The following is a 16,793-nucleotide window of genomic DNA, read 5'->3' as shown; positions in this document are numbered from 1 at the left end:
AGATATCCATGACATGTAGGCTCAATTGGATTAAAAAGTTGAGGCATCTGATGCCCAACAACCAATTTTTGTGGATATTGGACATCTTATGGAGCGGAACTAGGAATTCCAACTACTCGACCACAATACAATTAATGATGCCAAGGTTGATGAAGTGTGCAAAAGTGAGGATGTTAAAAGTGAAGCGATTTTAGAGTTAGAGCGCATCGGACCTCATTCTAACCATTTTTCAACATTGTGCTTGGTTGATGACACGAGAATTGATCCATTCAAGCCTATGGAGGAGTTAATGAATGGGGAACAAAATGCTTATATTCTAAAATTTGTGATGCCAATGAGACAAAACGACATACCTCACTTAAAGGCCAAGAAGTTCAAGATGCGATACCTATTGCTTGGTTCCTTTTTTTACACCACCGCCCTAGGAACGTGATAGAAAAATTGATGCAAAATTGGGGATACAATTCATATCCTCAAGGTGGAGGAAAAAGTGGTGAAAGTGATGGCGTCGTGTCGCGACGTTAAATCAAGCGCTTGTTAGGAGGCAATCCAATTCACTATTTCTTTTTATTTTGTTTATTTTTTTATTGTGTTATTTTTTGTAGTGTTGTTTTTGTGTTTTGTAGGAGTATGATCATGAAATCAACGCCTATATGCATGTGAAAAATCGAGCAGGTGGTTGAAACTAAGTGTGAGGTACCCGCACAAGGGATCATACCTAGGGGAAGTCTGAGTACCCGTGAGCTGCTAATTCTTTGGTATTTGGCTTTCCAGGGAGTCTCTTTTACCCTTTTGTTATTTATGGTGTGCATTGAGGACATTGCACAATTTTACGTGTGGGGTGAGGAGATTGTTTGAGTGATTTTCTGTGCTATCCTAGCTTAGTTATAGTATTTTTTTTTCTTAGTACGGTGTAGTAGTTTTGGCTTAATAAAAAAAATGAAAAAAGAACGAAAAAGAAAAAAAATTCAGAAAAGTTTGGACTTTCCCTGATGATGGATCTCCTGGACAGTTTTCTTGAGGGATTTACGTCGAAAGAAAAAAGATAAAAATATTTTCTTTTGTTAGGTAGTATAATAATTTCCCCTTGTTTTTTCTTTGTGCCCCGGTTCTTTTCCAAGAGTTTTGTTTGGACCAGGTGTAGTTAGTTTTTTTAGGAGTAGGAGCCATTGTGTTATGAATTGAATTGGAGCAATATCTCTTGACTTGTTATGCCTTGAGAAGTGAGTACTTTGGTCTTAGGCTCAGTTTTTGACTCTTGTATAAGTACCTTAAATTGTATGATCTTAACTTTGCTTAACTGCTTTGACTAGAGTGTCTTGTGAGTCCAATCTTGAGTGAGTTATGTGCCATGTGTGTGAGGTTTGTGTGTTATTTTGTGCATTGCATTTGATGTCTAGAACTTGCCCCGTGTGTTTGCAAAGCGAATAAGTAGTTTCGGTCAGTCTAGAAAGTGATATAGACATTTCATTATTGAGCCAATTATATGATTTTACCCACCTAATTGTTATGTATTGTAGTTAACCCTTTTTAGCCTGTAATCATGTTTCTTTGGCAACCACATTACAAGCCTTACCCATTTGTTTGAATTAACTATCTATTTGAACCTTTTCGCCTCTCATGAGTACTTGAAAATGTTATAAACTTTGTAAAAGTTAAAGTGTGGGGGTGGTTGGTTTGGCTTTTGAGTGGAACTAATGAAATAAGGAGAAAGGTGCACTGTTTTGAAAAAGTAAGAGCCACTTGAATTGAAAAAGAAAAGAAAGAAAAATAGTTTTATTGTTGTGCAAATATTCCTTGGAAGTGGTGGCTCTTGATGAAATTGTGCTTAAAGAAGTAGGGAGTTAATATATATTAATGTGAATGTGGAGTTATTGTTTGACATAAGTGTGGGATTTTAAATGTTAAAGTGTATGTATTAAAGTACTTAGGGAGGTGTAGTCACTCTTATATCTAAATGCATCCTACTCGTCTCGTAACCTACATTACAACCAATTAAAGTCCTACTTGATCTTAGGCTGAATGAGCTCGATTAGTAGAGCAGTACACTACAAGCAAGCCTATGGTGCATCTTTTGTGTCATATGAATATTATTTATGAGAGTGAGTGAATTCTTTCTATCTTGAGTTCCTAATTATTCTTAAATTTATTATGTATGGAACTACTCTCTTTTGTTGTATGAGGGCACTTGATTCATGAAGGAAACATAATGTCATTAACCTCTATGTTAGAGTAAGTGAGTGAGTTGTGACTTGTGAATAATGCATGGTACTTGTGAGTCAAATCTTGAGGTGAAGATGTTACACTCTTGTGCTTAGTCTATTTCAAAATATTCTTGGTGTAATGAGTTAGGAGGATTGTTGAAAAAGGTTGTGTCTATATAAAGTGTAGTTTTATTGCTCGAGGACGAGCAATGATATAAGTGTGGAGTGTTGATGGTAGGCTATAATTACGTATTTTAGTCGTTTATTATACTCTAATTCACTACACTTTAATTGTGTTTGAGCTTTAATTGCTAGTGTTTTGCACTTATTGTGTGTTTTATGCCTTGTAGGAGCTATTTTGAGTTATGTAGATATTATGGAACTAATTTGAGCTATTTGGAGCTTTGAAGTATGAGTAAAATCCCAAGGGATTAAGCCGGGATCGTGTTCAGGGGGTCGAGGACCAATTCTGGATGTCAAAATTCAAGGAAGAAGCAACTGTTGAAGAAATGCGCTAGTGCGAGGCACTGTACGACGCATTAGTGCAAATTTTTGTCAGAAATTTCCAAAGTTCATAGACTGGGTTTTTTGTGGTCTAACAGGAAAAAGCATTAAAGCAACGCACTGGCCGATGCACAATGCGATGCATGGAAAGCATTAAGTTTGTAAGTTTTCCTATTTCAGCTAGGAAAGGGAGATTTCGTCTAGGTCCGATCCTACTTGGTATAAATACATAGAAAAACATTATTTTCTGGAATTTTAACGTACTTTGAAGGAGAACTCATGTAGAGGAACACACACCACGCTTGAAGGAGGCTTTTAACTAGTTTTTTTTTCTTTTCTCTTCTTTTAATCTCATAGTTTATTAATTTTAGAGTTTTTGGTGCTACATGAACGTTGTAGTTTGAAGGTTGAACTATTCTTATTATTTTATCATATTGGTTTATTTATTCAATCTTGTGCTTAATTATTTGATTGCTTGATCACCAATTTAATGTTATCTATGAATCTAGGATTGAACTTGGGAGAGGGAATTCTAGATTGCATATAAGATTGAGTAGAGCAAGATCTTGAACCCGAATATCGGGAATGGATTTGCGGTTAGGATAGGAATATACCTAATCGCCTTGCTTGGTTACTATACAAGAATTATTAATGCGTTCTTGTTAATCCTAATCCATAGGAATATAGGTGTTAGGTTAGCTTGAATAGGCGAGTAGTACTTCAGGAGAAGGCTACGAGCAATATTAACCTTGTCAATCAATAAATCAGATAAATTAATTAGACACTTTAAGTAGAAAACTCAACGGGATTGTTAGTTAACCCATAGCTCTAGAATATCGTCTCTAATTGATTTGTCTCTAATATTCGCCAACTTGTTTCCTTTAATCTCTTAGTTCGTTACTGTAGATTAGTTTGAGTTAATTATTCTTACTTTAGGATTCGCTTGAATAGGTTAATTGTTTGGGTTTAATTTAGTTGATAGTTAATCACAAGTCCCTGTGAGTACGATATCTGGACTTACAATCCTATATTACTTGTCGACCACGTATACTTGCGTATACAAATAAAATTGGGCCCACTATTTACTGATTTGCTAAGACCGGGGTGAAGGATCAAAGATTGATTCTGTAATATATCAGACCGAGGCACGAGGACCAGGTACCGAGTTCGGGATTCAAGGTACCTATCGATATCGAGGCCAGTAGTGATCGAGACCAAATGAGACAAACATCGAGCAAGATCGAAGATAGCATGATAAAGAAAGGCGAGACATCCGTGACTGGCCGAAGATCATGGCGGAAATCTCGTAACGGATCAAATCAAGAATGGTTAATTAGCTAGCCATAGGATTTCCTTCTGTAATTAGAGTCATACCATAATTAGAATTCATCTACTATATAAAGAGGAGCTCTAATAATTTGTAAGGCATTTGAATTCTCGCATATGAAAGCAATATAATACTCTTTTAGGTTATATTCTTTGGTTCATCAGCTTACCTTATTTTTGCTTGTTCAGGTATCAATCACTTCTAGGGCATTCTAACTCGAGGGTTGAATTACGTCTCAACGCTGTTTTTCTTCACTTTATTGTTAATTTTTATCACCAATCTTCACATTTATCAATTGGTATTAGGTGAAATCACGAGTCCTTAAAATCATATTATAAGTTTAATTGTTATCCAATTTTAAGGGTAAAATGTTTGGCGCCCACTGTGGGGCTAAGGATAACAGTGATTGCCTGGTATTAATTCTCGTAACACACACTACTTTACGCTTGTTCTTGTGAGTATTTTAGATTTCAGGATCACCATGTCAAACTCACAAGAAGTACCCACTTACGCTGACAACGGCCTCGGCTTTCATGGAGAAAACGACAATGTAGCCACCCCAGGTATCAAAGTGCCTCAGGCTGGCCTCGAGGGAGTATCAATTGTAGATCCCATCGATATCAGTTCACATGTCGCCCTAAATGCAAATCTGGGTGTTGATCCCGGAGGAGGCGTATGCAAGGAAGTTCGATCAAGTGGTCGAGGCAAGCAGGGTGGAGAAAATAGTGGAGTCAGACTCCAATTGATATTTGAAATGCTACATGCTCAACAAGCCGCTATAGCTCTACTATAGAATCAATATCGAGCACCAAGTGGGATCGAACTCGAACCCAAACCAGAAGTTGTTCATAGGGCCGGACCTGTATCGGAGCGATCGAATGCCAATGAATCGGGGACTGGCCTAACCATTATGAAAGTGCTCAAGGAGCTCACTAAATGGATTGAATCAGGAGAAAAGAAAATTAAAGAAAATGACAAAAAGGTAGAAACATACAACTCCCGGGTTGACCAAATACCGGGGGCAGTACCGATTCTAAAGGGTTTGGATTCAAAGAACTTCGTGCAGAAGCCTTTCCCTCCAAGTGTGGCTCTAAAGTCCATCTAGAAAAAATTCTGCATGCTAGAAAGTCTCAAATACAATGGGACCACCGACTCTAATGAGCATGTTACTTCTTATACATTCGCAATAAAGGGAAATGACATAGAAGACAATGAGATTGAATCCGTTCTATTGAAAAAGTTTGGAGAAACTTTATCAAAAGGGGAAATGATATGGTACCACAATTTGTGGCCCAATTCCATCGATTCCTTTGCCATGCTTGCAGATTCCTTCGTAAAATGCATACACTGGAGCAATAAAGGTTGCGACTAGGAAGTCAGACCTCTTCAAAGTGAGAGAAAAGGACAAAATATTAAGGGAATTTGTATGTCTGTTCCAGATAGAATGGATGGACCTACCCCTGGTCATAGATGATTGGGTTGTTCAAGCTTTTACTCAAGGTTTGAACGAATGAAGTTCGATAACATCACGACAACTAAAGCAGAATTTAATTGAATATCTAGTTGTGACCTGGGCCGATGTACATAATCGGTACTAGTCAAAGATCAGGGTCGAGGATGATCAATTGGGAACCCCTTCCAGTTCCGTTTACCTAAATAGGCCCATCAGCAGAATTCAAAAGGACATCGATAGAGAATCTAGATCGAACAGAGATCGATATCAACCATATAACGCAAATCGTAGAAACAGCGGTCCAGGACGTAATCCCGTCCGAAATGATCGAAGGAATGATTGAGGATAGAAATCCCGAGGGCTCATGAGTAAAAGTGACTTCGATAAACATGTCAAACCCACAAAAGCACCACGACTATCAAAATACAACTTCAGCATTAATGCATCGGGTATTATATAAGCCATTAGACGAATCAAGGATACTAGATGGCCTAGACCCATGCAGACCAATCCAGCTCAAAAGAACCCTAATCAAATATGCAAATACCATGGTACCCATGGTCATAAAACCGAAGACTACAGACAGATGAGGGATGAGGTGGCCCGTCTATTCAACGAGGGACATCTTCGAGATTTCTTGAGCGACCGAGCTAAAAATCACTTCAGAGACAGGGATGCAAACAAGAAAAATGAATAGGAAGAACCACAACACGTGATTCATGTGATCATTAGTGGGGTCGATATTCCTCAAGGACCAGTATTTAAACGCACCAAGGTGACAATCACAAGGGAAATGGGAACTCGGGACTACTTACCAAAAGAAACGTTGTCTTTCAACGACGATGATGCATAAGGGATCGAACAACCTCACAATGACGCACTGGTAATATCTATCCTTATGAATAAAAATCAAGTTAAACGTGTTTTGATTGATCCAGGTAGCTCAGCAAACATTATTCGATCAAGGGTCGTAGGGCAACTCGCCCTCCAAGATCAAATCGGGATGGCAACTCGAGTACTTAATGGCTTCAACATGGCAAGTGAAACCACCAAAGGGGAAATCATTTTGTCAGTAAATATGGCTAGGACCACCTAAGAAACAAAGTTCCATGTGATTGAAGGTGACATGAGGTACAACGCGCTGCTCGGAAAGCCTTGGATCCATAACATGATGGCAGTGCCCTCGACACTTCATCAAGTCCTAAAGTTCCTAACATCAAAAGAAATCAAAATGGTGTATGGTGAACAACCCGCCACCAAAGAAATGTTTGCAATCGATGAAGTAGTATCGGTATCGGTGCCTTCGACAACAAAGGGATCGGAGTCACAGGGAAAGCACGAAGTCAAATAGCAACCACAGTCACTGGCCTCGGCCCGATCGAAGGAGCAGGAAACTTTCGAAGATAATGATTATATGATACCTTTAACCTTCCTAATCCCCGATGATTTTGATGCAACGAAGTCAATGGTCGAAGAGCTGGAATAGATCATACTAATTGAGCATATGCCCGATCAAAAGTTATACCTAGGCACGGGGTTAACCCTTGAGCTCAGGAAAAAACTCGTTCAATTCCTTTTAGATAACATGGATTGTTTTGCTTGGTCCCACCTAGATATAACATGGATCCCACTGGAGATCACTATGTATCGACTGAGCTTGGATCCGAAGCTGCGCTCTTTAAAACAAAAGAGAAGGCCCCAATCTGAGGTAAAACATACATTTATTAAGGACAAGGTAACCAAACTTCTCAATATAGGATCCATTCGAGAGGTAAAATATCCTGAATGGTTAGCAAACGTAGTTGTAGTCCCTAAAAAGGGAAATAAACTTAGAATATGCGTAGACTATAAGGATTTAAACAAAGCATTCCCTAAAGATTCTTTTCCTTTGCCGAATATCGATCGCATGACCGATGCCATGGCCAGCCACGACATCGTTAGTGTTTTTGATGCCTACTCCGGGTACCATCAAATACAAATGAACCCGGAGGATCAGGAAAAGACTTCTTTCATCACTAAATACGGCACATATTGTTATAATGTAATGCCGTTTGGACTAAAAAATGCTGGTGCTACTTATCAACGCCTAGTAAATCGAATGTTCGAAAAACAAATAGGTAAATCAATGGAGGTTTATATTGACGATATGCTAGTTAAGTCCATACGAGTAGAGGACCATTTAAAACATTTGCAGGATACCTTCGACATACTAAGAAAGTAAACATAAAGCTCAACCTGGAGAAATGTGTGTTCGGGGTCAGCTCGGGCAAGTTCCTCGGCTTTATGGTATCAAATCGCGGGATCGAGATCAACCCTGATAAAATTAAAGCAATCGAAGATATTGCAGTCGTTAATAATGTCAAGGTTGTACAAAGGTTAACAGGGCACATAACCGCCCTAGGTCGATTTATTTCGAGGTCCTCAGATAGGAGCCAATGGTTCTTCTCACTGCTTAAGAAGAAGAGCAATTTCGCATGGACCCCAGAATGTCAACAAGCCTTGGAGGAACTGAAACGATACATGTCCATCCTGCCATTGATTCACACCCCGAAAGCGGACGAGCAGCTCTAATTATACTTAGCAATCTCGGAGATAGAAGTAAGTAGGGTCTTATTTTGAGAAGATAAAGGCATGCAATTACCTATTTATGATGTTAGTCGAACCTTATGAGAGGCCGAAACCCGATGCCCACACTTAGAAAAATTAGCGCTCGCTTTGATAAGCGCCTCTAGGAAATTAATACCGTATTTTCAGTGTCATCCAATTTGTGTTGTAACCACCTATCCCTTTCGCAATATTTTGCACAAGCCCGAACTCTCGGGCCGATTGGCTAAATAGGCCGCCGAGATCAGCGGGTACGTTATCGAATATCAACCTCGAATAGCCATCAAGTCTCAAATCTTGACAGACTTCGTGGCCGACTCTACGCCAGCCCTCGTACCCGAGGTCGAAAAGGAACTATTGTTAAAATCGGGTATGTCATCAAGGATGTGGACCCTTTTCACAGACGACGCTTCGAGCGTGAAAGGGGTCTGGGCTATGCATCGTTGTGAAGCCGCCCACTGGTAGTACAATTTGATAGTCTATCAGAACTTCAAAATTAACTAACAATGAGGCCGAGCATGAGGCCATGATTGCAAGTCTTGAACTAGCTAAGAGCTTGGGAGCAGAGGTCATCGGGGCCTAGTGTGACTCCCTACTTGTGGTAAACCAAGTCAACAGAACTTTCGAGGTTCGAGAAGATCGAATGCAGAGTTACTTGAACAAACTACAGGTGGCTCTACATCAATTTAAATAATAGACCCTACAGCACGTACCTCGAGAACAAAATAGAGAGGCTGATGCCCTTGAAAAATTTGGGATCATTGATCGAAGACGACGAACTTAGCTCGGGGACTATCGTACAACTTTCGAGGTTAGTAATCGAAGAAGGTCACGTCAAAATAAACTCCACAATTCTAACATGGGATTGGAGGAATAAGTATATCGAATACCTAAAGAACGGGAAGCTTCCATCGGATCCTAAGTAATCGAGGACTTTACTCATGAAGGTCGCATAGTTCACATTGGCCGAGGATGGAACATTGTATAGGAGAATGTTCAATGGACCGTTGGCGACATGTTTGGGACCAGGAGACACCGACTATGTTCTACAAGAAAGTTACGAGGGCACTTGCAGAAATCATTCTGGTGCTGAGTCATTGGTTCACAAAGTCATCAGTGCAGGATACTATTGGGCCGATATGGAAAAAAATACGAAAGAGTTTGTTTGAAAGTGTGACAAATGCCAAAGGTATATGCCGATAATTCACCAACCTGGAGAGAAACTCCATTCAGTCTTATCCCCATGGCCGTTCATGAAATGGGGAATGGACATCATCAACCCTCTCTCATCGTCCCCAGATAAAGCTCAATTCATTTTGTTTATGACTGACTATTTTTCTAAGTGGGTTGAAGCACAGGCCTTCAAAAAAGTCAGAGAAAAAGAAGTCATAGACTTCATTTGGGACCACATTATATGTCGATTAGGGATGCCGGCCGAGATCGTATGCGACAATGGGAAGCAATTATTCGGTAGCAAAGTGATAAAATTTCTCAAATACCACAAGATTAAAAGGATCCTATCAATGCCATATCATCCTAGTAGGAACGGACAAGCAGAGTCGACAAACAAGACCATCATTCAAAATCTAAAGAAAAGGTTGACTGACGCTAAAGGAAAATGGAGAGAAATACTGCTCGAGGTCCTTTGAACGTACCATACAACGTCGAAATCTAGTACGGGGGCAATACCATTCTCTTTAGTCTATGGTGCTGAAGCTCTAATCCCGGTCGAAGTTAGAGAACCTAGCCTTAGGTTTCAGTATGCAATGGAAAAGTCAAATCACGAGGCTATGAATATAAGTCTCGAATTACTACATGAAAGACGGGAAACCGCCCTCATTTGAATGGACGCACAAAAACAACAAATCGAAAGGTATTATAACCGAAGATCCGACCTTCGATACTTTAAAGTTGGGGACTTAGTTCTGAGAAAAGTCACCCTCAACACTCTAAACTCGAACAAAGGAAAGCTTGGCCCAAACTGGGAGGGACTATATCAGGTCCTCGATATCATCGGGAAAGGATCTAACCAACTTGGCATGATGAACGTCGAGCAATTACCAAACAATTGGAATGTATCACTTCTCAAACGATATTACTGCTATGGTACAACCTTCTCCATTTTCATTTATATTTTATGTTAACCAATTACAGGTGCTTGATCGAAGACATCAAGGGATTCTTCAACAAAAAATCCTTAGGTTTGAAAGCACGTGTTGCATTTTTTTTCCTTAGACTGGTTTTTTGTCCCAAATGGGTTTTTCTGGTGAGGTTTTTAACGAGGCAACCATTGTTCGTGCTAACGTAGAGCAATTCAATAGTATCTGAGGCTTCTTTACCATCAACCTTAAATACTGAGGGGAACCACCCTCGAATGTTACAAGGAAAGTACTTCGTGTCAACATGGTCTCAATAGGTAAATTTTGTAAGGGCCAAACGGTCGAACGAACCGTGCCCATGTAAATTACTTGAGCCCTAACATCGAACATGTACACATGTATAATCATCTATTAAAAGAAGTATTTTTTTCCTTGCCAAATATTTCATGCCTTAGAAAATTTTACTTTACAAATTCGTACTTGTGTTCTATTGTAGAAACTGGCTTAAGGGCCGATCACAACTAATTTCGAACAACTAACTCCGCAATCGGGGACTGCCATTCGAAAAACTGACATACAAAAACCTCGAGATCATAAGATCTTAAAAAGGCAACCCTCAATTTTATAGGCCAAGGCTACCCCACTCAGGGACTGAAACTTCGAACAAGTTCGAAGTGCAACGGGAACACGAGCCCAAGAGGCAAATCCCAAACTAAATGCTATGGCCAAATTGACACAGTTCGGAGACGTCCGAATTCCATAATAAAATAGGCCTTCGAATATTCTCATAAACCAGTTAAAATGGCTACCCTCGGTAAAATTACAAAGGGCTTCGATAGCATCAAGCCTCGAAAACCCTAACGGGTACATAATTATTTGAACCCTCGAACATCACTTTATTATTTCATGCTAAGGCATTATAAACTATGGAAACACAAATGATAAACAAAGGAAAAACTTTAAAAGCCGAAAAAGGGTAGAAAAATCCTTATATATATAATCGTTTTACAAAGTCCAGATCAGCCGAATACAAAACTTACAAAATGCCTAAGGGCTACTTTCTATTCAAGTTCGAGAGATCCTTCTCACTTGGCTAGAAAGCCTAAAGGCTACCTAATTCTGAGTTCGAGCGTGTCCTCAATCGATCATTGAGCCCAAGGGCTACTTCAACTCAAGTTCGAACAAATTCTTACTCGGGGACTATTTTTAAACCCAAAGGTTATTTTTGCTCCCAAGTTTGGAAGATCATCCTCATTCGAATAAAACCTGAGGATTCCCTTATTTCTAATATGAGCAAACACTCACTCAATCACAAAAACTATTACATATGAGTGCTTTCTAAATTTCCCTCTTGTTCTTTCTTTCGAATGGATGGAAAGGTTGGTCCATGTATGAAAATAGAGTAAGAATACTCTTTGAAAGTTAACTTATTGTAGTTGAAAGTTTTCTGAGTTATAAATAGCTAACGTTGGTTATAGTACCAAAGTTTAATGAGTTGTGTAGCTTGGCAAATCGTCCCTTATGGGTTATTGAAGCCAGCCTCTTTGCAATATCTTCTTACCGTATAATGGGATATAGAGGGACTTGACATTTTTAGAAATCTCCTTTATCTCCTTGACTGTTCCCTCTTGTTCTTTCTTTCGAATGGATGGAAGGGCCTGGTTATGTATGGAAATAGAGTAAGAATACTCTTTGAAAGTTAGCTTATTGTAGTACGAAAGTTTTCTGAGTTATAAACAGCTAACATTGGTTATAATACAAAAGATTTCTGAGTTGTGTAGCTTGGCAAACCGTCCCTTATGGGTTATTGAAGTCAACCCCTTTGTAGTAAATCTTTTGCAACTATAAGCAAATAACTGTTTGTGTAGCTTGTAAGATCATCTTGTAACCTTTGTAAATCTTTTGTGATATATTACATATGAGTGCTTTCTAAATTTCCCTCTTGTTCTTTCTTTCGAATAGATGGAAAGGTCGGTCCATGTATGAAAATAGAGAAAGAATACTCTTTGAAAGTTAGCTTATTGTAGTACGAAAGTTTTCTGAGTTGTGTAGTTTGGCAAACCGTCCCTTATGGGTTATTGAAGCTAGCCCCTTTGTAAGAACACTTTTGTGACTATAAGCAAATTACCTATTTGTGAAGCTTGGCAAGCCGTCCCTTATGGGTTGTTGAAGCCAGCCCCTATGTAGGGAAACTTTCATATCTATGATTTAGTTTGCTTTCTTAGAGTCTCTTGCTCTATTGCTTATACTGTGGTATCAGCGCCAGCCCATCCATTCGGAGGGAGGAACAATTTACTAAATATGTCTGAGTCATTTCATAAGGTGTAAATGAAGCACATATTTCATGAGTCAAAAATAAAATGAAAATGCACAAGACAAAAAGAGAGATATTTATATATGTCAAATTATTTACAAGTGCAACATGGACCGATTAGAATTCGATGCAAAAAAAATCAAAAAGTACTTAATCTTCTCCAGGAGCAACATCTTCAACCTCAGGGTCTTCTCCACTCTCGAATCCACTCATGCTCCCGGGATCATCATCATCATAAGAGACCAATGCTTCAGCTTCAACTTCAAGATCATTCGCATCTTTGATCTCGGCAACGAGATTGAAGCCACAAGTGTGGATCTCCTCGAGAGTTTCCCTTCTAGACTAGCACTTGGCAAGCCCGGCGACCTAGTATGCTTGAGTCTGAGCAGTATCAGCAACTTCCTTTGCTCGACCTTGAGTGGCTTCGGCTTCATATCCATAGATGGCTACGATTGCCTCTGCATCAGCCTTAGTCATTTCAGCCTCATATTTTGCCACTGCAAGTTCCGTGACCAACCGAGCCTGGAGCTTCTCAATTTTCTTGGCTTGTGCCAAGTTCTTCTCTTTCATACCTTGGAGTTGGCTTTCAACCGAGGATAACTGAGCTCGATCAGTTTCTTTCTTTGAGGCAAAGTGGTCCATATTTTGCTTCCACGCTATGGTTTTCGCCTTCACCGCATCTACCTCTCCACGGAGTTGCCTGATCGTTTCGTGCAGTTGCTGGACCTGTGAGATCGAATTGTTAGCCACCACTCCTGAACTAAAGCCATGAGCTTTTAAGACTTTATTTACCTGCTTGGTCAGTTTGCTCTGTTCTTTATGAGCCATGGCCAGTTTAGCTCGGAGGCCCTTGATTTCTTCTTTTTTTTGCCCATCAAAAAGTTTAAAGGCATTCTTCTACTCGATGAGCCCCTGGATATAAGCCTCATAACAGCTCAGCTCCCCTCGAAATTGGAGGAAAGCTTGGTGATGAAGCACCAAAGGTTGTAAACATAGAATGGAAAAATTATACTAAGGGAGAAAAACCTAAGTACAAAAATGGATAGAAGAATTAGAGATTACCCGATTTAAAGCTTTTTAGGCTTCGTTGAAAAGACAAGGCGCTCCCACCACGTCCATTTGGGCTTGATCCTCTTCTGTGACCAAACCCCTGAGGTAGCTGGCCACCCCGACGAGGGCACCAAGAACACAAACATCTTCCAAGACCGAGATCACAATAGTTCGTTTGCGCCCCGGGATCAACATTGGGAGCCGGGAATTGATAGGTCAATTTAAAACTTGAGGAAGCCTCACCCGAGCTTTTTCTCGGAACCTCCGGGTCACCCAAATCGGTGACGTCTTTTATCCCGGCAAACAAACCATGAAAGAGATCCTCCTCTCTGTGACAAGTTTCTATGGCTTGAGCATCGCGTATCAAAGAATCAAAGACTGAAGGAAAGAAAGGGGAATGCCCAATCTCTATTGCCCCCCCCCCCGAGGATCTCTTGAAGTGTTGTCTCCATCTTGGGGAGCCTCGAGCTCGTTCTTTCTGTCAGCATCCATCGTCTCTTCAATGGCCTCTTTGCCCTGAGGCAAAATGCCTTTGATTCCTTTCGGCTCGGGGAATTAGGCCGAAGTCTCCTTCTCGACCTCATCAAGCCTAGACCGATTGACATCAATCTCCACTGGTTCTGAAGCCTTCCGAGCCACGGTTCTAGCTCGTGTGCGGGCTATCAACCTTGAATCATCTTCCTTTTCTTCTTTCTGTTCACCCGCTTCGGGCTCGTGTCATAGACTAAGGACTAAGTCCATTGTCAAAGGGATGACATTCCCCCTACGAGTCTGCCTCTTTTTAGGCCTTTGCTCGTCCAAATTCATGGAGCTCGAAGCCTCTCTCCTTTTCCACTCTTTTTCTGTTTTGGAGCAAACGGTAGGGAAATGTTTTCTTTATCATCTGATGGGGGCCTCATCGGCATGTCCTTACCAAGGCCTGCGAAAGAAGGGTAAATGAGATCAAAAGGAAATTCAGATAGTGATCAGAGTTATCGGATGACACAAAAACTTACCATGGTTTCGGCCTCCCATTGACCTCTCGACAATTCGCGCCATGCGCGCTCAACGTGTGTCGATTTTGACACTAAGCTTCTAACCTAGTTCTCAAGCTGGGGGATCACTCTAGGCATCAAGGCAACAGCTGCATCATACGAAGTATCAATAAAAAGGATAAAAAATAACTAGAAGATAAAAAGGGAGCCATACTTACGTTTCATATTCCATTTCTCCGGAAATGGCATACTTTCAGCCGGGATCAAATATGAGGTCTTCACTCGGACAAATCGCCCCAAGCAGCCTCGGTCCTTGTCCTCATCTATACTTGAGAAATCCGTCTTGAAAGCCCGACATTGAAGCTTTATTAGCTGATCACGCCCAACTATGCCTTATAAAAAGGAGACGCGGACGTTGCAAATATAATCTAAGTATTTAGCCCAGAGTCGAACCCACAAGGAATTAACCTATCAATCACTCTTGTTAGACTTATTAAATTCTATGGAATCAACTTGCCAAACGTTGTGAATAACAATTGATGATGTTTCTACTAACTAACAATGAATGTAAATAAGCAACTGAAAACTAACTATGATTAAGTTATAAACAATTAAGAGAAGAATCTAAGGTTATGATTTCCCCTACTGATAGAATCCCTTCCGGTTATGTTTCACATAGATTCACCAAATAGTCTCTATCAATCATGAGCACTCTTATTACCGTAAATCTCTCCCGAGTAATCACGACAATTTACTAAACGCACTCTGCTGAGTTATGCTAGCTGGCTTTATTTCTTATAGCTCACTTTAGATTGCACCCAAGGCTTCGTTATCCCTAATCCCGCCTTTAAACCCTCGATTATTGATCCCTCATATACCTTGGGAGTGGTGTTGTTCAACAATTACCTAAATATGCACTCTCTCCCAAGTTATGCACACTAAATAGGCACATCTAATTGAGGATCCTGTCAATTAACTACAACAAGCACATAGTTGAACAAATAGAGATTAAACTGGGTAAACTATATTAATATAACAAGAAGTTCATCCTTCAATAGGTTCCATCAAAACCCTAAACAAGGAAATTAACTACTCATGACAAAACAAGATAAAACTACTAAATTATTCATAATGGGTAATTACAATAATAAAGAGAAGATAGAAGAAATCTAATCTTTTGTTACTCTTCACACACTTGTTCTTCCTCCAAAGTAGTCTAAAAACAAGCTTCTTTTTGTCTTAGGCAAGCTTCTAAAGTTTAAAAGGTTTTGGAACAAGTTTTACCGCGACCGCGGTGAACGCTGAACATTCTGCCTTGAGTATTGATCTGTCGCGGTTTTGTCGTGGTTCCACTACGGTCGCGATGGATTTCAATCAGTCCATTTTTTGCTTCTTCATGCTCGGGTACTTCTTGATTGGGCGTTTTCTTCGCATTATTGACTCCAAAACACTCCGTAATGCTTCCTCACTTAGATTATTCTCTGCGAAGCAAAAGAACACCATTTATAGCATTTTGTTATCAATTCGCCTATAGAACAACAATAAATCATGGTAATAGTAAGGTGTAAATATCATCAATATAGCCTAATATCATTAGCCCCCCTCGATAAAGTCGGGGGCTATACAAGGGTATAAGATGATCGAGGGTAAAATATACCTGTTTATCGGGCCGGGCTGACCCGTTTTCAGCCCGCTTCAGCCCGGGTCAGCCCGCTACTGTTCACGTTGGGACGGGTTGGGATGGGGGCCGGGTTGTGTACATTCACGTTTAGACTAACGGTGCCCCGAACCCGTTAAGCTAACTTTCCTTAACGGGCTGAACACGAGTTGTAGCCCGTTAGCAGCCCGGTTTCCGTTTGAATTTTTTTTTAATTAAATTAGACGAAGAGGAGGACCAAGAAATTGGAGATATAATGGTTTATGGTTCCGATTCAACCAATCCCGGAAACCAAGAACCTCATGTTGACATGGAAGAACTTACAAAAATGATGCAAAGCATGTGATGTACTATTTCTTATTTTTTATAATTATTGTAAACTTTTAAGTTTTAATTTGCAAGTTCAAAAATAAAAAAAATAAAAAAAGAACTTGCAAATTAATTTGAAATATTAAAAATATAAATGAAAGCCTTCGGAGTTTGTTCCTTACATTTGCCTATTGGTCTTATACTCTTATTAAATAATTTTTTGTAGCCACTTACTTTCCAATTTCAATTTTATAATTATAAAATACAAATTTCAAATTTAAAACTTTAAACTTTAAAA

The sequence above is a fragment of the Nicotiana sylvestris genome, chromosome 9, assembly GCF_000393655.2.
Source record: "Nicotiana sylvestris chromosome 9, ASM39365v2, whole genome shotgun sequence".
In the NCBI taxonomy this organism is placed as follows: Eukaryota; Viridiplantae; Streptophyta; class Magnoliopsida; order Solanales; family Solanaceae; genus Nicotiana; species Nicotiana sylvestris.
This window is presented reverse-complemented; position numbering follows the sequence as displayed.